This window comes from Haemorhous mexicanus, chromosome 18 (genome assembly GCF_027477595.1).
Source record: "Haemorhous mexicanus isolate bHaeMex1 chromosome 18, bHaeMex1.pri, whole genome shotgun sequence".
In the NCBI taxonomy this organism is placed as follows: Eukaryota; Metazoa; Chordata; class Aves; order Passeriformes; family Fringillidae; genus Haemorhous; species Haemorhous mexicanus.
In genome coordinates this window covers 5,475,899-5,499,033 of record NC_082358.1, presented here as the reverse complement: position 1 = coordinate 5,499,033, position 23,135 = coordinate 5,475,899, and the positions used below count along the sequence as shown (strand labels likewise).

Here is a 23,135-nt window from a genome sequence, read left to right as displayed (position 1 = left end):
TAGTAATTAAAGAGATAATGTGCTGTTTTATGTATTATTGGATCCCTCACACAAGTAAGTGGAGTTATATTCTTGGATGCAAAAGTATCTCTAAAAGACAATATCACTAAAAGACACAGAGGTTAAGCCATTTAAAATATCACTACACTGTTCCCCTGGTTCAAAAGGTGCATTATCACTCAAATGGGTGTGTATCAACATTTTCAAATATTTTTTAATTTATTTCTTAATCACTGTGCAAGGCAGAGATGGAGCACTGAGGGTTTTTCAAGTGGGGAAAACCGAGGGGAAGAAAGAGGGTTTTGTTGGGATACTACAGTGGGTTGATGACATCTGGGACAAAGCATCTTCCCAGAACCAAGCTGGACCCAGATTCAGAAGCTCATGCCCAGGAAGTTGCCAAATGCTGGTCTGTAAATAAGAGAAAAGAAACATTTAAGGAATGAAAAGTAACACTCACTTGGTAACGAAGATGCTGCTGCTGGATTGTCCAACTTGCCTGGAGATTTTCCTCTCCTCCTAAAACAAAGGGATAAGCTTTGCTTATCTCTTCCATAAACATTAGATGTTTGCTGGTCAGCACTGGAGTTATTAAATCTCCACCCCCTTTGCAATGCACATTTTGGAAAACACTCCCAAGACACAGGTACAAGTTTGTGTAAAAATGAGAATACATCCTTGGAGCCCCTGGCACATTCCAAGCAGGCTGCTGCAGTTGTTCACACTAATTCAGGAAGAAAGGAGGATATAAATTAGGTACTGAGCTGGCATGGAATCAGTCTGTGCATGTTATTACAACAACAGCAACATCCTTGCTCTACATCTCCTGAACCAGTAAATAAAACCCACTCTCTCTCTGATATCAGATATATTGTTTTGGATTGCAAAAAGTAACTATTGCCACACAAAACTGAGAGAAAAGCAAAGGCTTTTCATTCACAAAACAACTTCTGATACTGACATTTAAACTGGAATTTTTTAACAAGGAAGAATAAAACTCTAAAAGACACAGCTCCCCTCTTTTCATAAGCAAAACATCCAAACTTAAAATTCTCCCTGTGCAATGCCTTCAATTAATAATGTAAAGTATCTGCCACCAATTATAAATCCTTTTTATGAATGCTGAATGTGGTTCATATCTTTTCTCTCACTTCATCAGATGCCATGAATTGAAGCCTGTAACAGCATCCTGGCTATTGCTTTTTTTTTTCCCTCACACAGAATCATATCCAAATTTTTCAATGTTTTTTTAATGCTTCATTTCTCTTAATGGCAAATGAGGTTTCAAAATGCAGAGGAAGTTTTGAAAAGATATTGGTGAAAAAACAAATTGGAAAATAAAGGGAGGGAGAAAAATGAAGCACTATCTGCACCATATTATATCAGTAGTAGGGGGAAATATTGGGAACATGAGGAAAGAAAGCTTTTAAGTGCTTACAGTAGTGAATTCTGATGTTTTACAGGATTCTCCCTAGAAGAGCAGGGGGAAATTTTTAATGGATGTCCTTCACAATTCTGACTTATAAAAACAAGGACATTTTTATTGCAACTCAAAAAGAATTCTAATTTTAAATGTTTTAAATTCAAAACTTGTTAGGATCTGTCTTTTTCAATTATTTCTGCAGCAAAGTTTGTTTCAATTTGACTGAAGCAGGCACTGCAACACTTGGTCATTTTGCCATCCCTACAGTGACCTTTTTTGCTTTCTTGCCTGTCAGACTTTCACAAATGATGCCAGATCCCTACCATGCTCAATCATTTCTTTATCTGTACTGCAAAAGTTGTAATTTACATCCTGCAAGTTTTTCTTTCTCATGACTTACATCTGTAGTGATAAAGACTTGTCTTTAAAAATTCAGCTAAAATCAAGCAAACAAGTGCAAACCCTACATCAAGGAATATCATTGTCTACAAGGAACCAACAGCCACTGGTGTGGATTTTTTTCCTTTTCCCCCTGAAAAGTTGCATTAGATTTGCTGATGTGTGATGGCCTCAGTTGTGCATCCTGCAAACCTTCTCTGAGGAGCTGCCCACACATGGACCATCACCTCACAGGGAATAAAAGGCACAACACAAAAATCTTCCTCTTACCAGCAGGACCATCCTGTGAATTTTGACTTGGTTGATTTAATGTCCAAATTCATTGTCCTAAATGTGGACTTCTACAGAATTACTGATGTGTCTGAGAAGACCAAACCAAGCTCTAGATTTTATAAAGCAAGTATTTCTTTTATTGATGCTTCTTGATTGCTTTTATTACCATGATCACAGTTGTAATGCAGCTTATTCACCTTTTACACCTAACCAATATAAGCACCCTCCAAAGCATACCAAGGGGAAGCTAAGTTTGGGTAATGCAGCCTCCAGATCTCTGGATGAAGTTACCAGAGTGGAGAACAAGCACACAAAGTGCCATAATGCTTCTGAGAAAGCAGATTAACATGCAACATCTATTTTATGAGTGCATCTCTAGTGCTGGTTTTACTGAGCTCAGATGTTTATACAATGGTCAGGAAGTCCTCTCTCTGCAGGGTGGACAGCTCCAACTACCCCAGAGGGACAGAACAAGGAAGAAAACAGTAATTACTCCCTGGTCAGTGAGGAGGAGGTCCAGCCTCATGTGCAATGTCATCCAGGAAGTCTGGGGCAAAACTGGGAGCGGGCTTTAAATTTTAAATGTACAGCGCAGGCGTTAATTGCAAAACTCTGTTTTAGGGTCAGGTTCAGATTGAATTTGATGAGCCAAATTCTGACAGTTTTTTCTGTGTGACTTTCATTCCTGCTCTAAATTACTGGGTGCTGTGATACTCAAGGCAAAACAATACAGTGGCACTTAGGGGTTGTAGTAAGGTGCCATCTCACAAAAAGAGAATTTAACCCCCTCTTCTAAGACAAGGGGGAAAATTGTATCTTTAGGACTCATTTTGAGCTGACACACTGCACTGAGGTGGCTTTTTCCCTCTGTAGCTGGTGTGCAGCAGTTCAGCTCTCTGTGTTTTCCCCACCAGCTGCTCTGCACACAGCACCCCTGTCAGCAGGGAGGTGCAGAGCAATGAATGAAGACTGATGATTAACGAAGAAAGAGGGTGAATATTAATCATGGAGTCAACATTTGATGGGAACACTGATGGAATAGTGGTCCCACTGGAAGTTGTTAGGAGTTGATTTTTGTGCCCCAGGGCAGTAGTTTTAAACCAGGACTTATGATGGAAGAGAGGTTGCTTGTAATGTATTAAACAGGCCATTGTGGAAAACCTGCCTTCAGCCCCTCCCTGCCCTGACTCCTGCTTTGCTGAGTGTGGCCCAGGTCTGCTGTGCACCTACATTCCCCCAAACACCCCAAACTGGAAAGATCCAACCTTTCAACAGCAGCAAAACAGAAAGAGGACATCTCCCTTTTCCCTTGCTGAGCTGCAGGAGTGCCCTCACCACCTCAGGTTAAATCAAGAAATGCTGATGCTGCTGGTTCTCAGCACCCTGTACTGGACCAGGAGAAAGAGGAGAGTCCCTAGCTGGGTAATTCAGGTTTGAACTATGGCTGTTTGCAACCTGCTCCAAACCTCCTGGAAGGCAAAAGGAGTCACAGCTACAGTGTGAAGTGGTGTAGTGCTAACCTAGGCTGGAATTTCCTGTACCTCAGATTAAAAACTGCACTTCCAATAAATGCCACAAAAGGGATCTATCCGAAAAGTTCTGTTGGTGTTGTTCCAAAGGGGTTTTGAGGGAGGAAGGGATATGTAAAAGAAAGGAGGGAGAGAGCTGGTAATCAATTCTGTTGAGGTCAAACAGAACTACCAAGTTTCTCAGGGACAGCTCTTTGGGTTCCCTGTGGTGCTCCCTCCTCCAAGCTCTACCAGTACTCCAAAGGATGCAGAATGACACCACACAACACCTTTCCTGAACTTTGCTCCACAAATTAATCCATACCATAGCTCCTAGCAGGAAAATACCACATGCCCAGCAGACTTGTGTAGAGACAAAGTTGTTTTTTTCTAAATAAAATATAATTTTAAAAGTACAGACAGCTTTTATACTTGCAGCAAAAGGTTATGCAGAGAATGGGTTGGTTATGCATGTAATACATGCATTTTTCTGTACATTTAGGCTGAGATCTTTCACCTCCCAGCAATAATTGCTTTCCCAAAAAGGAAATGTGTCTGCTCATGGGATGCAGCTTGGCTACCCCTCCACCCAAGTGTCTCACAATATGAAGGAAAAGGCAAAGCTGTTCCCTTGATTTCAGCTATAGGAGTGCAGTTGGCTACAGTGCAACAAGTCACAAAGAATCCCAAGAGCACAAAACAGAAATTCTCCCAAGTGCACTGAGGCCAGAAGCAGCTGAACAGCACAAGTTTAATCCTCAGTGCTGCATTTTATCCAGAACATTGGGCCTTCAACAACCCAGAAACCTCAGGTGCATTTTCACAGTTAGTTAATGCTGTTCCAGGGCTGGGGATCTGCAGATGTGCAGATTATTGGCCTGGGAGCAAACCCGTGGCCCCTGCTCCTGTTTCTGCCTTGCAGTTCACAGGGTATCCCTGACAGGACTGCTGCTTTCCTGCACAGCAGCTGCTTGTGGCAGCAGCCACAGAGGGGATGGCTCAGGCAGCTCTACCCTGACATCCTTATAGAAGTAGGGGCTGCCTTGCAAAGGGTGAGATGCTCTGCAGCTCCCCTGCATAAATAACTTCTTAATGCATCTGTCATTTCAGGTGTCAGAGCAGAGACAAGGTCAAGCTTGGAGAGAAATCAGCCTGCTCCATCCTTGACCCATCATTCATCACTGCATTTGTCCACAGCCTAACAGCCCAGCTGCTTAACAGGGAAAATACCTTGGCTGAGCTCTAAAAAGGTCCTGTTTCTGCTATGGAGGAGTTTATTAATAATACTCTTCAGAAAGCAGCAGGGGTTTGGATGGACAGCCTTGCATGGACATTGTTCAATGGAGAAGTTAAAATCCTCCACTGTGCACCCAATCCCAGGGCTGGGGGAGACAAGAGGTCAATTTTACAGACAGCAAACAGTGACTGTAAGTTATTAGAGATTCACAGTGATTCATATGAGCTTTGCATTCACCTTCTCTCTTGGATAAAGTACAAGCCATGCTGGCTGTGTTAACACTGCCATGCCATGCAGGTGCCCCTTCATATCACCAGAGTAATTAGCACTGATTTCACAGGATTAGGCATGGTTGTTAATATACACACCTGAATTAATGCTCATTCATATAAATTTCAGCTATTTTTACAGAAAAGATTCCTAGTTCCTAAGAAAAAGGAAACTTCAAAACATAAAGCTTTGTCCTTCAGGCAAAAAACTATGTGCTTAAATCACTCTTATGAATTGCTGGCATTTGTGTGAGGGTTTGGAGTTTTGGAAGGGTGAGGTGGGAAGCAGGCATATAGGATTTCTCCCCTGAATGCAGAATAGACAGTGAAAAGTTAGGAGGAGTTGACCTCTGAGGTTCATTGGTGAGGTGGTTGCAGCTACTTTGTGATGGCTTCAGCGTGCTCACAGCCTCAATAAATCCTGTCACAGCAGGAATGTGGGACACACACAGGTTTGGTACAAACCCAGGCTGACCTCTGACTCCTTTCAGCTGAGACAGCTACACCTACAACATATTTAAAAATTCTAATTTTTATACACACAGACATCAGCTGTTTATGGGCTCAGACACACAGACAAATTCCCACAGTCTAAAAAGTTTCCAGCTCCCACCTAAGCCGTGGTAAATGCCCTGTAGGATCAGCATGACAGTGCAAGAATTTTCCACTCAGGGCAGCTTCCCATCAGTGTGAGCTGAATGAAGCTGTGGGGTTGGCAGAGGTAGCCCAGAGGTTCTGCCAAGGAGCACTCAGCAGGGTCTGTGTTAGAGCCCTGTGGCAGGAGCAGGCTGAAGTGTGATGGATTACCCTGAGGTTACACACAGAGTGTTGTCTGTTCCTAGGCATGGCAAGATTTAAATGAAGTTTTTGGTCCTTCTGCAGCTGGTCATCAGCTGGCACCTTTCAGGGGCACTGCACTCTGCTGTGCACCATGGTGAAAGCTGGCTGCAAAGTTGGTTCTTTAGCTCACCACGCTCTTTTCTCAAAGATTTTACCTTCATTTACGTGCATCAGTTGTATCATGCCAGTGTTCCAAGAGCCACAGCATTTTGAGAGGCAAGGTGAGCACTGAAGTACTCACAGGTACAAGAGGCTTCCCCAAATTATCAGTAACTGCTCTGCCTACTTGAAAAGAAATTAGGATTCACTTGAGATTGCCCAAGTGATGCAGTTAAGTGGTGAGATTTTCAGTGAAATGAATGAGATCCAAAAGTCCTGTGGGCAGTGGTGGCTGAGGCGTGTGCCCATCACCTTCAAGATCCAAAAGCCCCTCAGTCTAAGGAAGGAGTCTCTCTTGCCCTGCAGCATTTGTTACCCCAAATCTTAGAGCATTCCTCAGCTAAGTTCCCATCATCTCTCTCCCGACTCAGCAGCTCCATTAGCCCCTCGTTTGTTTGCTGGGAAATGTGCTCCTCTGCTTTGTTTCTTTGGACCTAACATCATTGTTTCTTTTGCCTCTTTCCTCCCTCCACAGGGTGACAGCTATTTTATCACCTACAACAAGAAATGCTGAGCCTGTGGTGCAGGCAAAACATTTGCAAAGGGGCAGGGGGTACACAGAAAGCAGTAGGAAATTGATAAGGGCTGTAAAGTAGCTTTATAAAAATGCAGACAAGCCTGTTCAGGGCACAGAGCACCTGCACCTCTGCCCCCGGCAGCGCTTCCTTCAGATGCTCCTATTGTTTTCATTACTATTTGTGACTCCATCATTAATAAATTACTTTTTTTTTTTTCCTTCCTGTTGGCTCCAGCCACCAAGGGAGCCAGCAGGTGCACCACTTTTACAATTAGCCCTTTGTAATGCATGGTTGGCAAGAAAAGTTGTCCACGAGCTGCAGAGTTTTCCGACTGGATTTCTGCTTGATGGCCACAGCTCTTGGAGCAGTTAGAGAATGTGCAGGAAAGCACCTTCATGCATCTGCTCATCTGGCCAAAAACTTCCACAGAGAGGCTAAATCCAAAACTTTTGAGTCCTGCTCATGAAGCTGGGATGGAGGGAGAATGCAGGGCAATGAGAGCAAGCCATGGCTTCTGAAAAGCATCATTTCTACCTATTTCCTGCTTTGATCCCCTGTACTACATGGTTCAGATCAAATAGAAGAGAGGTGGGACTGAAAGGCTGGTGAAGTGGCAGTAGAGCCACAAACTCAAAAACTTGCTTATTTCCATCTCTCAGTAATTCAAGTCTGTTCACACCAGGGCTCTGCTCTGCCAAAGCAGAGCTGTTCTCTCCAATCATGCTGGGAAAATTATGGATATACTGAATTCCCTTTCTCATTTGATATTGCTTTCTAAACACCATCACATCTGCATTTTCCTGAAGGTGATGCAGTGTTTAAACAGCAGCTAAGGGGAAGGGGCTGTGGTTGTCTTTGAATGGGTTAGGTCAGGGACTGTCAGCTTCTGGAGTGCAGGTTGTTTCATTTCCACTGAGCACTTTTCCCCCATAGGAAAAAAACCCAAAAAACCAAAAGCAGGAAAAGAAAATACAGAGCAAAGAACATAAATGATTTGGTAATGCCTAAACAAAATTAACAGAAATGAGAAATCCAAGGAAGAGGAACTCACCACAGATTTCAAAGCCAGCGAAGCCAGAGAAGTTCTGTGTCTGCTTCTGGCAGTTTTCCCTCAGTCCTTGTGAGCTTGGGTGTTTCCCACAGTTCTGAGGACAAAGCTTGCTGACATCTCTGCTAGAGACAACCTCAAACACATGGGTACTAGGGGCAGAGGGAAGCAGAAAAACAAATATTAAAGATGGCATATGTCAAAAACCTCCAAAATCAGGGCCTGCACAGAGCTGGCCCCATTGACCCTGCTGTCCTGCCCTTGAGAGCCCAGGATGCTCCAGAGGAGCAGGAATGAGGCCTGCAGCAGGCACAGAACAGCCTAGAGACTGGATCAAACTTTAATTCACAAGTCCCCTTCAAAATCCTTTTCTCTGAAAGGCAAAACTTGATATTATATTAATCACTTCCAAAGAAGCACCCAAGCTCCTTCTTGTGTGCTGTTAATTTGAACAGGACAAAACTTTTGAAAACTCAGCTTTTCCCCCCCTAACTTTGCATGGTGGCAAAAGCAGAAACTTTCCAAAAGACTGTCTTGAGAGATCTGGACATCACCATGAATTCAGCACAGCAACACCTGAGACAAGAAATCACTGCAAATGATTTGGTGTAGAGGTCCAAACCTCTGGTGAAAATCTTAATCAGCACGTGATCAGGTGATTCTTTGTGACCCAACAAGTGTTCAGTCTTAAAAAGAGTAAAATAATTCTGACAGGAGAACTGCAGGGTTGAGCCAGTAGCTCTTGTATCAAGTTTAATGGATGGAGACAGCATGGGAGCACTTTGGGAGAGGAGTCCCACCTGTGCCCCCTCCCCAAACCCAGGTCACTCAGTTCACAGTGGGTGCTGGTTTTGTCCCTTCCTGAGAAAAAAGCTCATTGTGGTGAAAAAAGGCAAAACTTCTCAGGTCCCAGGAGCCTCTTAAAGAGAATTTAAGGCAGGATCAGTTAGAAAAGTGTTTTAATAGGAAATTAAAGGAACACTTGACTCAGAACCATAGAAAGAGGTGGGGCCAAGCTGTTGTTTTCTGTGCAGCTGAGGTGTATCCTCACTGCAATCCAGCTGTCATGATCATGGCCTGCCTGTGGTATCATCATGATTTTCCTTTTTCTCTGCAATTCCAGGGCAAATTGCTAATGAAAGACAAATTTCCTACTGCAGATTTTGGTCTGAGGTCCACAGCTCCAAGGTGGCAGCTCCCACCTGCACTAAGTCCATCCTGCTCACTGCCTCCCCCAAAATGACAAGAGCTGAAATTACTTACAGCATTCTCTACCTTAACATGTGATTTATAACATGCAACCTTATTCAAGTGCTCAAAGCAGATTCTCCTGGCCAGACTTTTCTAATTCATGCTCTTAAAACACCCCCCAAAAAATAAAGAATAATTCTCCAAGAAGGAGAGGAAATTCACAGTGCAGTGAGATACAATGGAGGAGGGAACCACGAAAAAAAAAAAAAGAAAATAAGAAAGCTAAACAAAAAACAATGAATTCAAACCTGAAAATTAGAAAATGCAGTGCAGTGGAATAGTGGAATAATAGCACGAAAAAGAGGAGTTGAAGTCAGAGTATAGTTTAATTTCAGCTTCAAAATCAGTTCTTGATATAGACAAAATGAGTCACCTAGCCCTGATCCTGGGCAATTTGATGAAATTTGCTTTGTTGAAATTTGCTAAGTAGTTGCACCTCAAAAACTCTGTTTTCCCTATTTAGAGAACACAGGGTTATTTTCCCTTTTTTTTCCCCTCCTCATCTCCAGAATTAACAAGGCTTCCTTTGTGTGTTTGCTTTGCCTGGCTGTGAGCAGGAGCCCTGCCCAGCCCCGGGGCTGTGTTAGAGGGGATGTTCCAGGGGGGCAGCCCCTCTCTCTCCCCTGCCCCAGCTCAGTCGAGGCACTCACTGCCATATGTCTTGCTGAGGCCACATATTGTTAAGCCATTAGACTTCCTCCTGCAACCAAAACACAGAGCCCCTGAGCTCCTTCCCTTTACTTGACCTGAACTATAGGTTCTGCTGGCAGTAAACTCAATCACTGTCCTTTCTCAGGCTGCTGTTAAACCTTGGCTCTGAGCAGCCAAGAAATTAATCTCTGGTGCCCGACCTCTCTCAGCCCCAGTGAGCTCTACAGCAGCTCTGCACAACCTTTGATCCCCATCTGCATGGCTTCATCCATAAACAAAAGTACCTTGTGGAGTCCAGGGAACCCAGCTGGTCCCTCACTAACATCATCTGGACAACAAAAAAAAAAAAAGGAAAAGGAAAAGAAAGGGAATAAAGGGAAAAAAGGAAAAGAAAGGGAATAAAGGGAAAAAATGAAAAGAAAGGGAAAAAAGGAAAAGAAAGGGAAAAAAGGAAAAGAAAAAGAAAGGGGAAAAAAGGAAAAGAAAGGGGAAAAAGGAAAAAAGGGGGAAAGGGAAAAAATGAAAAGAAAGGGGGAAAAGGGAAAAAAGGAAAAGAAAGGGAAAAAAGGAAAAGAAAGGGAAAGAAGGGAAGGGAAGGAAAAGGAAAAGGAAAAACAGAGCATGAAGCCTTTCAGCTTGGAAGTTTTATGTTCTGCTGTCAAATCTTATCTTTAGAGTAAAAAAACAACAAGAAATTAAATCAGAATGTCTTGTCTCTGATCTGCATTTTCTGGGGTTCATATATATATTCACACTGTAATGGGTGAAGAACATTGCTTTCTCCACTTGCCAGCTCCTGTGTTATTGAGTGAGACAGTGCCACACATCCCTCTCCTCTGCATTTCTGGGATGCATGTCACTCTGGCAGGATTGCTTGTTCCTGGAGAGGGACTAAATCATTACACGTTTGTTAATCCATCATTCATCCTGACAGCCAGTGGTGCTTGCTGACAGCTCTGGGCAGAGGACTGCCACCAAACCCTGGTGAGTTTCACATTCAAATTCTAGCTAAAGCATCAGCATTTCAGGCAGGTTAGGTCTGCCTCTGGAAGTTTTATTTTAATGATAGTTAGCAGGATTGCTGCAGCATAAACTGCTCTCCAGACTGCCGAGGAGCAAACAGATGGGAAAAGCATTCATGTGAAAGAGATCCCCATAAAAATAAGTTGGGCACAAAGGAAGGATTCTTATCAATTTAAAGGTGAGGAATAAAGGCTGAAAGTAATAAATGAGTTTTCTTGAGGGGATGCAGAATATTTACAGGAAAGTAAGAACTGAGCCTCAAATCTTAATCTATTGCCCAATCCCTTTTCTGCTAAAACGTGAAAAAGTGGAAGAGAAATCAACCCCTCATGCTCTACCACATGGGAGAGCAAAACTGGCTACATCCCTCTGAAAAACCCCACCTTCAGGTAGGCAGAAATTCATCTCTGATAAGGTCTGGACTCACACAGCAATGCAGGCTGGCTTAGCATAGCTGATGAGGCACTTTGGGACTCAAACAAGCTGATGGTTTTTTTCTAAATGCAAACAATAGGCAATCTCCTTCTGTTTTATAACACTCTTTTCTTCTCCATATAAGCCATTCAGCAGTCAGCAATTGACTGTTTTTCAATGTTAGTAATAATCAGTTTATCTTTTATAATTTTTCAGAAGTTCTCAAGAGACTCTCCCCTCTCCCTGAGCAGGAACACACAAACACTGACTTGGCATTTGCCACAAGTAAGGAGACAAAAGCCCACTCTATGGGGGTGGGAAAAAGCATTGGAAACCTTGTAAAATATACCCCCTTGGAGAGTCCCACTCCCTTCTGCTTCTCCCCCCTCCAATTTTCATCCTCCTCTGTTGTGCTGGAGACTGAGTCCATGGCATATATGGTTGTGCTCTGACCCTGGGGGTGCAGGGGTGCAGCAGCAGAAACAATAACTAAATCACACTAAATTTTCCAAGCTCAGTATCAGTTGTGCATACAAGGCAAAGTTAAAAATCCTCCTCCTCCAAAGTTAAAAACCCTCTATCTGTTCTGAAGACCCCAAACAGGGAGCTCCCTGCCTTCCCTTGCTGCCCCATCCCTGCACAGCAGAGGGCCTCCAGCAAAAACTCAGCTGCAGAAAGGAGTTCTCAACCTCAAGGGCAGATGTCAAGCCCAGAAGGGAAAACACACATGAGATCACCAGCAAAACTATTTGGGTAGTGCTGCTATCAAGCCTTTTAAAGAGCAGCCCTCAGTTAATTCCTTTTAGAGGTCTTTGTTCCAGCGTCTCCCTTCTCCAGCTCCCAGCCAGGAGCATGAGGAGACATGATCCTTCCCATGGAAGAATTGCTGTCCACAGCTACTCCTGCTCAATAAGCTTTGTCACAGACTTGAGACTATTTTTGGAAGCTTTAAAAATATCTAAGGGGCACCTTTCTTTTTTACTCAGACACAGCATCTTTTTATGTTTAATAGAGAGATTAAAAAAAAATATTTCTGCTTAGCATCAACATGCTTTTCTGTTAAAAATAAAACAGCTGAGCTAGCGAGAAGATTTGGGCAGGACGAAATTCTATTTATAGAAACTTTTACAACAGTTATCACATGCTGATAAGGATCGTTGTGAACCACAGGCTCCACGGAGGGGTGGTGTGGGGATGAACCCGACACGGGAGGAGCCGAGGCAGCAGCACAGAGGAGACAAACAGCTCTGGGTCATGCCCTGGAGGGGACAGCAGCTTGTTCTCTGCAAGGTGGGACAGGAGCAGCCCTGAAGGGGGACACTCAGGAGCACTGCAAGTTCTTCTCCAAAGACAGCAAGCCCAGGAGCTGCACAGGGCAGTGTGAAATGCTGCTCTCCCAAGGCACACAGCTTCTTTTTGCATTTAATGCACTGACTGGAGAAGTATTTGCATTGTGTTGCTTGGTGGTGTGGCTGGGCAGTCATGGAAGAGCAGAGGGAGCCCTGAAGTGCTGGACAAAGAGATTTCCTCCAGTGCATCCACTGTTCCTGTCAGACTGAGCCTTCCTCAGTCTGTGCCCAGAAGCAAAGAATAATCAGCATGTCTGAGTTATCAAGATGGGGAGGGGAAAAAAAGGGGGAAAAAAATGGTCAAATGTTCCTCTCCATTATAGGCCCATCAAAAATTACAGCCTTCAAACCATGAACAATAGGAAGGTGGGAGCAGATCTGATTTGAAACTACAGAGCAGATACATCAAGATAATAATAGAAGTGAAATAATGGCAGGGGTGTCAGAGGAGTGAGTCAGACCAGCAGGCTTCTCTTCCAAGCCCTGCCACCAGCTTGCCACATGACCTTGAACAAGTTCCTTTCTCTGTTTGTGCTGAAAATTTCTCATCTGCAAACCTGTATCTACCTAGCTTGGAAAATGCCTGGGTTTGTAGGTATAAAACATGGCATGAGCCAAGTACTGCTGCCACCTTGCTACCCCTGGTTCAACATTTCACTAAAAGAATAATCAAATATCTCTGGTAATCAATGATCAGAAACTTCTGGAAAAGACTGGGTCAAGTCCAGGTTCCTTAAAAACCCTCTTGAAGCAGGGGAAGCAGGATTTTATATCCAAGGAATAAGGCATTTTCATGTCCTTCTGTAGTTAAAATAGCCTAGTTTGAGCCCCCAGTTGAACATAATAGATGTGATAGCCTAAAGGGATAACTTCTGAAATTTCACCTTAATTCTCAAGCATCTGTGTGTTCCCAGAGGAGCTCCCATTGCAAACGGGGATGTTACAAAAAGCAGAGTTTAAGGCATGCCATCCATTGGCAATCAAATAATGGAAGTCTATTTCTTGTCAAAAATAAATCCCTGCTCATGAGACAACCTTGCAGGGCCTTATTTGGAAGCAAAGTTGATCTTAGAGTAAAGCTGAGCTACATTTTTGTTTCAATACCAAGCAACAGAAAGAGAAATGAGAAAGAGAAGCAAAGAGGAAGAGACAACCACCCAAAGAAGATTTTCACAGGAATTACTTTCTCATTTCTAGATTCTTTACAAAGCTGCTCTTTGTTGGGCTCTACCAATTGATATTTCCCCACAAATGATGGTCAAGGATATCTTCTAATGGTCCAGGGGTTCTCTCTTCAGGTTTTTGATGCACCTCTGTAAGAAAGCACAAAGAAACAAAAGAAGAATCCCTCCAAATTTTCTCATATTCTGGTCAATTTGGTCAAATTAAAACACCCTACCAATAAAAACAGACTACAGGAATGTTGGATTTTCCTTTGTCACTGTCATATTTTCTGAAAAATCCCTTCACCAGGATTTCTTCTCCTGGGAAGCTGAGAAGCCTCAGAGAAAAATAAAAACAATAATGATCTGATTTGCTTCTCCTGTGTTTTGCTGCTTTGGAATGTGGTTTGGACATTGTTTACCAGCTGGTCATCGTTTCATTGGTTTCATGGGAATTGTTTTAACTTAATGACCAATCATGGTCAGCCTGTGTCAGGACTCTGGAAGGAGTCACAAGTTTTTCATTATTATCTTGTAGCCTTCTGTAAGTATTCTTTCTGTATTCTTCACTATAGTTTAGTAGTCTTTAATATAATATAGATCATAAAACAATAAATTAGCCTTCTGAGAACATGGAGTCAGATTCATTCATTCCTCCCAATGATGGAGGACCCTGAAAATACCACACTCCTTGGTGGGGAAGGCAGTGTTTTTGCAGTGAGTACTTCACTCTGCCTGGAGGGGTCCAGCAATTTTCAGTGACCAAAAGAAAATCACTTTCTCTCACGTTTTCCAAAATGCTGGGCCACCCTAGGAGGTGCTCCAGGAGCAGTGCCCTGCCCTGGTTGCAGCACTGCCCATGCAGGAGCCTCCTGCACACTGCATAACATCTTCTGCAGGGTTCTCAGAAGAGTCCTTTGATATTTTTCTGACAAATAACCATTCCTTTAAACTGTGGCAGCCCTTCTCCTGGTGCTCTGCAATGGGACTCGTTTTTCCACAGGCAGCACCTCAGCACCAAAGTGCTCCTGGCACGGGGCTACCATTTGTGCTGTAATTAAATTGAATCCACTCCTTGGCTTGGCTCTGTCCCTGAACAATACCAGCATGTGAGCAATCCATTCTCAGGGCACTAATACATCACTGGGGTGAGCTCTGGCCGTGATGTATGGGCGCAATCCATCAGAGTGCACTCCTGCTAGCAGGATCTATGGGCACCATACATCACCAGGGTGAGGCTGAGTGCTGATGGATGGCTCCAAAGATGGTACCATGCAGCACTGGGCTAGGCCAGGACCAGGAGGATGAAGGTTGGCACCAGTGTTACCTGATTTCCCAGGGTTATAGTGCTGGCACTGAACCAGCCCTCCTGAACTGCAGTCTAACTTTAGCTCCTTATTTATTTATCCTGAGGTACTGGAAGCCCATTTCTTGGGATGCACCATCCTCCCAGAGGTCCCGGTGGGTGGCTGGTACACAATTAGCAGGAGTACATCCTCAGCTTGATGTGAGGGCTTCAGCCCATCAGCACCAATGGCAGCTGTATGCTGATGCTCTGTACATCACCAGAGACAGGCACGAGCTGAGCCTCAACCCACACCAGAGCACCTGCAGATTAGTGGGAATAAAACCCTCACAATGCCCAGAAAACCCTCTGAAACCCTGAGAACTCCCTACAGTCACTTCACTGTTTTCAAACATTCACCCTCTTGAGAAAACTCACCCAAATTTGAAACATAAACCTGTCCAGCCTGTGGAGGCAGAGCACCCCGTGTTCATCCTAGGCTGAGGAGAGCAGCAGTCTAGAAGTGAGCACTGTGACCCCTCTGTGAACAAAATCCACCATTCCCTTGACCAAGCCATAAGGGGGAGCATCATTGCAAAGCAGAGCTGCCCTAGGGGCTGGGGGGATGATCAGGGCAGGGAAATGAGGCACTACAGGGGCACAAAGGAGCAAAAGAGAAACATCTGCTGCCTGAGAGTCCTTCAGGTGCTGTTCACAGGGGTCCCAGGATGAGGGAAGAGAGGAGAATCTTGACTCCATGTTTCAGAAGGCTGACTTATTATTTTTTGATGAAAATTATATATTAAAACTATACTAAAGAGAGAGAAAGGAGACATCAGAAGACTAGAAAGGAAAGGAAAGGAATGAGTAATAAAAGCTTGTGACTGCTCACAGCCTCGACACAGCTGGCTGTCATTGGTCATCAAGTAAAAACAATTCACATGCTGGGTAAACAATTCTCCAAATCACATTCCAGAGCAGCAAAACATGGAGAAGATGAAGCTCCCCAGCTTCTCAGGAGAAAAGATCCTGGCAAAAGGATTTTTCAGAAAATATGTCTGTGACACAGACCTCCCTTTTGCAAATAGGAAAGTTAAAGTTTAGAGCAATATGAGGGAGTTTTATGGATATTTGCTCAGGAGGAAAGTGGCCAAGGAGACCCCTAAATGAGCACAATCGTGCATCATCATCTGGGCCTGGGCACTCTGAGCCACTGCTGGGGCAGCAATGTCCTGGGGAGCAAAGGTGCTAAAACCAATCTGTGTGCTCCTCGTGGAGTCACTCAGGGTCTCCCATAAAGCAGACTTACTACTCTTGTGAAAGAAGTAACAGGTATAATAAAATACAGATATCCCAGCCAACACCTCTGCCCAGCCCAGCCAGCCCCGAGGGGCAGTGAGAGGACTCTGGGCCAAGTCACAGCCTGTCCTTCCTCCCCCTCAGCTCCTCAGGGCAGGATCTGACCCTCAGCACAACCAGCCACCACCTCCTGGGACCACCACAGGGACACAATTTTCCTCACACCACACAGGGGAGAGCCAGCCCTGCCTGGTGCACCCAGCTGTCCTGATGGGTGGCAAGTTCAGCAGCTTTACTGAGAGGTCAGCTCTTGCTGTCCTTAAAAACATGAGCACAGTGATTTCCCTCCAGATGCACCCCCATAGTTTTCTTAATAAAAAACAGTTCAAAAAATCCTAAAGCTTTGACTGAAATAATTTCTCAGACTCTCTCAATCTAGTCTTTGAAAACAACCTGGGAATGACATTCTCATTAATTACACCCCATGTACCTGGAAAATGATAACATTGCCAAGCTGAGTGCAACAAGAAAACAGAAAACAGCTTGGACAGGTGGATACCAAGCACACTTCATGAAAAAAAAATCCTTGTCTTCATACAGGGGAGAGCAGAGTGAGGAGCAGCAGCAATGGCAGCAGACCCTCTGTGCACAGCAAGCAGTGGCAGCAGCACCTTCCAGTCACACCCAGCCACCACACAGAGGGAATTCTGACAATATTTTCCCTTGTGAAGGCAAGACAAGCTGAAGCCAGACAAGTCATCTGTCTTTCCTCACTCTGTGAGTTCCTGTCAGGGCAGTGGGATTGGTTACTGGAGCTGGGGCATTTCCCCACCACAGCACAGGGCAAAGTCAGGGCTCTGCCCCTTGCTGACCCCAGTTCAGGTCAGTGGGAAGTAGATGTAAACTATAAACACCAAAACATGGGGAAAACATTTGGTGTCTGCTTCTACTTTGACAGAAGACTCTGAAAATTCATATATGAAGAACATGAAGAGAAGTCCTCTCTAAACTGGGGAAAAGTCTGGCAAGTGTGAGTGATGAAGGGAGTAAAACAGCCCAATGAGGGACTGTGACATGCCAGTGAAGGACTTGGAAATCTTGGATTTATTGGTCTGCAATGGACCCGTAAACTTCTCCAGATCACGGGTGAAACTGGAGAACAGCACTTACCTAAAACTCAGGAGCACTCACAAGAACTCGAGCAGTTGGGTTCAATCTCACTGAAGCTGGAAAACGTGCTCCCTTCCCTGGGACTGTCACCTGACACAACAGCGTTTGGGCCCCAGCTGGAACCTGAGATCCCCAGCAGGTGGGGCTGGCACAGGCTCCAGCCCAGGGCTGCCTGCAGAGGAGGGATGGGAGCTCTGGGGAGCACAGCAGGGGTGGGGAACACGGCCAGGGGTGGGGAACACAGCCAGGGATGGGGAACACAGCCCAGCCACAGCCAGGGATGGAGAACACAACCAGGGTTGGAGAACACAGCCAGGGATGGAGAACACGGCCCAGCCACAGCCAGGGATGGAGAACAAAGCCCAGCCACAGCCAGGGTTGGAGAACACAACCCAGGGAGGGAGAACACAGCCAGGGATGGAGAACACAGCCAGGGATGGAGAACACAGCCCAGCCACAGCCAGGGATGGAGAACACAACCCAGGGAGGGAGAACACAGCCAGGGATGGAGAACACAGCCAGGGATGGAGAACACAGCCCAGCCCACAACCAGAGCTGGGCATGCTGCTGCTGCTGCTGGGAGAGTCCATAAGAACCAACCCCAAGTCTGCTCCAGGTTGTCCAGTTCTCCTGACACAACCAAACAAGACCCTCGTGCTCCTTTAGTAACACCAATAAAAGCTGCAGTAAGAGAAAAGAGCTACTTGAGAACAGTTTCTCCTGTCCCTGGAACAATTCACAAGTGATTCCTTTATTCCTTCTCTTTGTTTTTCTTTTTCTTGTTTCTTTTAGAATGACTCAGAACATAACCTTATTTCCACGAGACCCATATTTACCTGAAAGCACAGCCCACCTTCGTTGCTGAGCCCTGAAAGCATCACCAGGCAGGGAGGGGAGAGGCAGATTCCTGCTGCCAGAGCCCCCAGTGGGATTCAGAGAGGTCACAAGCAGGAGCAGCAGTGCTGGCAGAGCTGGACACCCATCATGACACCCAAACCCAGCAGCCACACCAGCTGGGACATCACTTGGAGGCTGCTGCAGAAGCTGACACAAGGAGCCAGCAGCACTGGTGGCTCCACTGGTTTTTCTTGGCATGGTTCTGCTGCCTTCTGCCCTGTAGAGGGAATAGCCTGGTTTCATTCAGGAGTTGTTTGATTTAAGAACGTGCACCTCTGCAGGTTGGAGCTGTGCAGACAGGCTGTTTTCATGAGAGAGAGAGTGAAAACAGAGCAAAGTTTCAGAAAGAAAGTTTATTTTGAAGTATTTCTTGCCATCTGGTCAGCTTATACTTTTAAAAGTTCAATTATCTTCTGAGATAAACTTACTAGCCAAATTAGGAAACTAAATACAATTATTAAAGCATAAGAGAACAATTTCAGATTTGCTTTGAGTGCCAATCCAAATTTAACAAGCCCACAGATCCTGATGGATAATTCCAGAAAGATCCTTCAGCTTCGTTTCAAACTAGAAGAACAGATGAATGCCTGGTATATGATTTACATTTATTCTCATGTTTTTAATCAAAACTTACACAGTTGTTTTAGCTGGCCAAAACCAGAACCAGGATTTTATAAAAATGTATTCAATTTCTCCATGGAATTGAGGGATTTGAGCAGCTCTGCTATTGAAGTGCTGCACAGTGTGCAACCCAAAGTCTGCAAACCTGGGAAAAAATTCCATGTACCCCAGCATTTTGCAGAGTGAACTTTTATCCAGATGCTCTCCCAGCAGCTAAATTAATCTTCTCAAGAAATTCTTTATGGAAAAAAAACCCTTTAAACTTAAAAGAAAACTTCCTCTAAACTCTTGCCAAGGGTTTGGTGCCCTCTGATTTTACACAACAACCTGCAGCATTAACATTTCCCCTGGTGTTCCTCACCCTGACACACACCCAGTGTTGGTCATGGATCATGGAGTCACACCCAAAATGATCATTCACCCCATTGAATTCCAACAGGAACAAACTATCCATCAAAGGGACTCAAAGCTGAAAGTGTCAAGAGTGGAAACATCAGGTGCCACTGGTGAAACTTGATGGCAGAAATGTCTCACCTGTAGATGAAACTCTTTTTGCTTTTCCTGTGCACAAGGAGGGCTCCTGGACAGCACAGGTCAGTGTTACTGAGCAGCAGAGCAATTGCTGCCCACCAGGCAAGAGACACTGATCCCTTGGGCAGGGAGGTGGCTCCCAAACTCAGTTTATGGATTATTGATGCTGTCGTGTTCAAAGGGCAAAGCCCAGCTCTGAGGGAAGTGCTGCTGGCTCTGATGGTGCCACTGGGATAGACCCACAACCCCGAGCAGGACCCACAGCTCAAAGCTGCCTGTACTCACAAATTCTCAAGTCCCATATTCCAAGGAAAACCTTCAAAAGCCTTGAAAAACCTTCAACCTGACAACTCTTCCCCAGCAGAGCTGTTACAGGAACAAAAAGCTAGCATTTAGGGGAGAAGGTGCATTCAAATCCCTGATGGAAACCCTCATTGCTGCTCCTCTTGCAGCAATTTTTGCTGCTGTATTTTTGTGCAGGGGTTCAGAAAGGTTTGATTTTGCAGTTTAGCATGCTGAGGCCTCTCAGTGCTCGCTGTCGGAGGGTGCCGATTACCCAGCTTCATTCATCAAAGTGTCACTTTTCTGACAGCCATTAATAAATATCCTGCCAGAGCCCCTCACACCTGGCAGCCATGGCACACTGCAACACGCTGCTAACCTAATTTGCTAATTGCTGCTTTCCCCATTAATTTTAGTCTGTCTTGTTTGGTGTTGACACGGAGGGAAAAAGAAATAACTGTGGGAGAAAAGCAGGCAAGAAAGAAAGCATTTGGTGATTTCTGTTTATTTGCTCGTTTTTTCCTCACCCTCTATCACCTTTTTAGTCTGGAACAGCAACTTCTGTTGCTCTTGTTGTTGAACTGAGCTTCATTTTGCACCTGCCCTGTCTGCCAGAGGGCTGGGGACAATCCTAATTTTGCTGCTGCTGGGTGAAGGGTTAATAATCCACACGCCTTTTTTTTATCCAAACCCAAGCCCAGATATCAGTGCCTCCAGTTCTGCCAGACTTCCTCCCTGACCCCCAAAGCAGCCCACACCCAGCCAGAGGCTGCACCCCACCAAGCCCACGGGTGCTCAGGTCTGGCTCTGCCAGCCCTTCCCACCTGCCAAAATCCCTGCTCTGCTAATTCAATTCCTGGCCACTCTTGAGCAGAGATCACTCCGTTCCATTAATCATGTGATTCTCTGATAAATCTCCTCCTTGGGGCTCCAGCCCAGCCCAAGCCCTCTGTGGCTGAGCTGGACTGAAACTCAGGTCTCCAGCCGAGGTCAATTAAGACGAGGAGCACCAGACCCATCAACCCTTCAGGCAATGATGAATTGTTGTTGCAGTGCTGGTAAAAGTCTCCCTGCAGGACACTCACCAAGCTGTTGTGCTTGGACCACACATTGGGACCCATATGCTCCAAAGCTTTCCTTTGCCTGATTGGATCCAGCAGCCACCTTCTTCACCCTCCTCTCCAGCTGTGGTGGCTCTGCCTCCTCCTTCCAGGAGTGGGGCACCAGCACACAGGAGAGCAGAGCCTCTGCAGGCTCCAGGCAGATGCTTGGCCACAAATACCTGTCTAAGGAAGCATAAAAGTTTCTGCAAAGGTTTCCAGATCAATCATCCTTTTCTTTAATCAGGGTAAGAAACAGACACATCTGTCACAAAAGTAAGAGCTGTGTGCATCCTCCAGCCTGCCAGCCTGGGGTCTTGTTTCAAATTCTTTTTTAAAATATCAGCTGAAAGTGTAGGATTCCTGATCCCTCTGGGTAAGCAGATCCCTCTGCCAAGACTCCAACCACACAAAGTTTGCAATGAGACCAGTGATCTCCTCTCAGCCCAAGAGCCTTGGGCCAGCTTCCACTGTCAGCTTGTGCTGGATCCAAACATTTCTGTGTCTTATAAACACCTGGGAGAGAAGAACATGGGTGCCAAATGCAGGCAGATTGCACCTTCAGTGGGGCCTTGCAGCCAGTCTTCCAGGACTGAATATCCCTGTCTCAGGGGTGATTCCAACCCTGGGGACAGGTACCAGGGGCAGCTGTCGTAAGCTGCAAAGAGATGTTAGCAAGAAAAGTTCTGCTGCTTCTGAAAAGAGTTTAGTGTGAACCCAGTGTTTTTCCTTTAAAGCAGAAGAGGGTATAAATAGACTAAAACTGGATCGTGTCACCAGAAGGGTCAAACCCAGGAACAGTTTGTGTTGTTTCAAAGTGTTGAGTGTGTAGGAAAGCTACTGCTTTGAATCAGCATTTGTGGGACTGCTGCTTGGGGACCAGCTCAGGTCTGGAAGCAAGAGTCAGCCTAATATGCTAATTCAGGCCATTGGACAATGTTTTTTCTACCTCTGAAACACATGTGTGTCCTTTTAGCTCTTCTGGCACTCAAAAACTGTACTGATATTTAATTTCACAGTGGCACAGCACTCCTCACAGCTGGCAGAAGTGGAATCCACAGCTTGCCTTAACCCCCTGGTGGGATCTTTCTGTGTTTCACCTTTACCCAGAACACCTGGGCTGGTTCATATTCACCTTGAAAGGTCCACCACAGTGTTGGGCTGCTGCTCCACAAGGTCCCAGCTCCCAAGGAGCTGAAGGAGACCTGCCACAGGCAGGGCCTTCAACTTCCAAGGGCCTTAGAACTAAAATATACTATCCTGTTCCAAGTGAAGTTAAAAGGGCCCAGTAAAGAGTAACAGCATTTCAGCTTTTAGCCAAAAGCTTCAATTCATGGTCCTTTAAAGTTAAATTTATTGCCTCCATTTAGCAATGTCCCTGTAAAAATCCCGTCTGGCACAGAAAAACCCGTGTGCAGCTCAGCAGTGCTGTGGCAAACAAAATATTTCATCCCAGGGATCTAGCTATGCATCCATCTGCCTTTATTTAGGTCCTTGTGTCTGTTTATTCCCTTCAGTGCTCGATGGCTCCAAGCAATGAGGCAGCACAGGTTATCCCACTCCTGCAGCCCAGCATCTCCTGCTGCCTGCTGAAGGGCTGACCACCAGGAGGAAAACACCAACACATCATTTCCCCCTGTGCCTGTGACCCCAGGGAAGTGCAGAGCTCTGTAAAATTCCCTGGCTCTTTCTCCCCAAGCAGACAGAACTAGAAAAACCAGACAGGGCAGAGCACGAGCAAAATGATCAATCAGTGTGAGAACTCCTCTTTTGCAGAAGCCAGGGTTACCTCAGGGCTTTGGCTGCTGTGCAGTATCACCCCTGCCCTTTAAAGATCCAATTCATACTCTTGCTCAAGCCTCAACATGCCCTGACTGTTTGCCATGAGTGTTGTCTTGGACACTGAAACCAAGGGGAGCCTTTCCCAGGGAGGGTTTTTGGTGTAAAACATTTTGTTCAAGAGCACTTTCTGACAAAAGAGAACGTAAAGGAAAATATTCTGTTGAAAAATACCAGGTCTATTGGGGAGGAAGTCCTTTCATCTTCCATCCTCTGGGCTGGTTTTATTACTGTGAGAAGCCATTTTACTGAATTAGTATGATAATCATGGCAGTGTAATGGGGGTTCTGAGCACTGCAGCAGGAGCCAGATCCCTCAGCTGGTACCCACCAGCATGGCTCCATTAACTTCACTGGAGCCAATTTATATCAGCTGAGGATCTGCCCTTTAGTTTTTACTACACGAAAGCCAGACTAAAAATGGGAGAAACCTATATTAAAAACAAATATCTTCAATCACAGCAGCAGGAATGCAGAAAAATATTGGCTGAGTCAACTTTTATAGCAATGTTTTCTTTCTCTCTTGAGTGCTCAATTTTGAACACTCCCCTATAAAATTTTCCAAGCCTGGAGCAACTTCCTTCCTT

General features: G+C 45.1%; 1 long non-coding RNA gene across 1 annotated transcript; it reads right to left on the bottom strand.

Moving 5' to 3' along the window:
• Positions 1-230: 230 nt before the first annotated feature.
• On the bottom strand, positions 231-18,387 carry LOC132335817 (uncharacterized). Its single transcript, XR_009488740.1, has 4 exons — positions 18,116-18,387; positions 13,546-13,675; positions 7,678-7,826; positions 231-411 (listed from the first exon to the last, which is right to left on the bottom strand). It is a non-coding gene; the product is annotated as an uncharacterized LOC132335817 (long non-coding RNA).
• Positions 18,388-23,135: the final 4,748 nt, after the last annotated feature.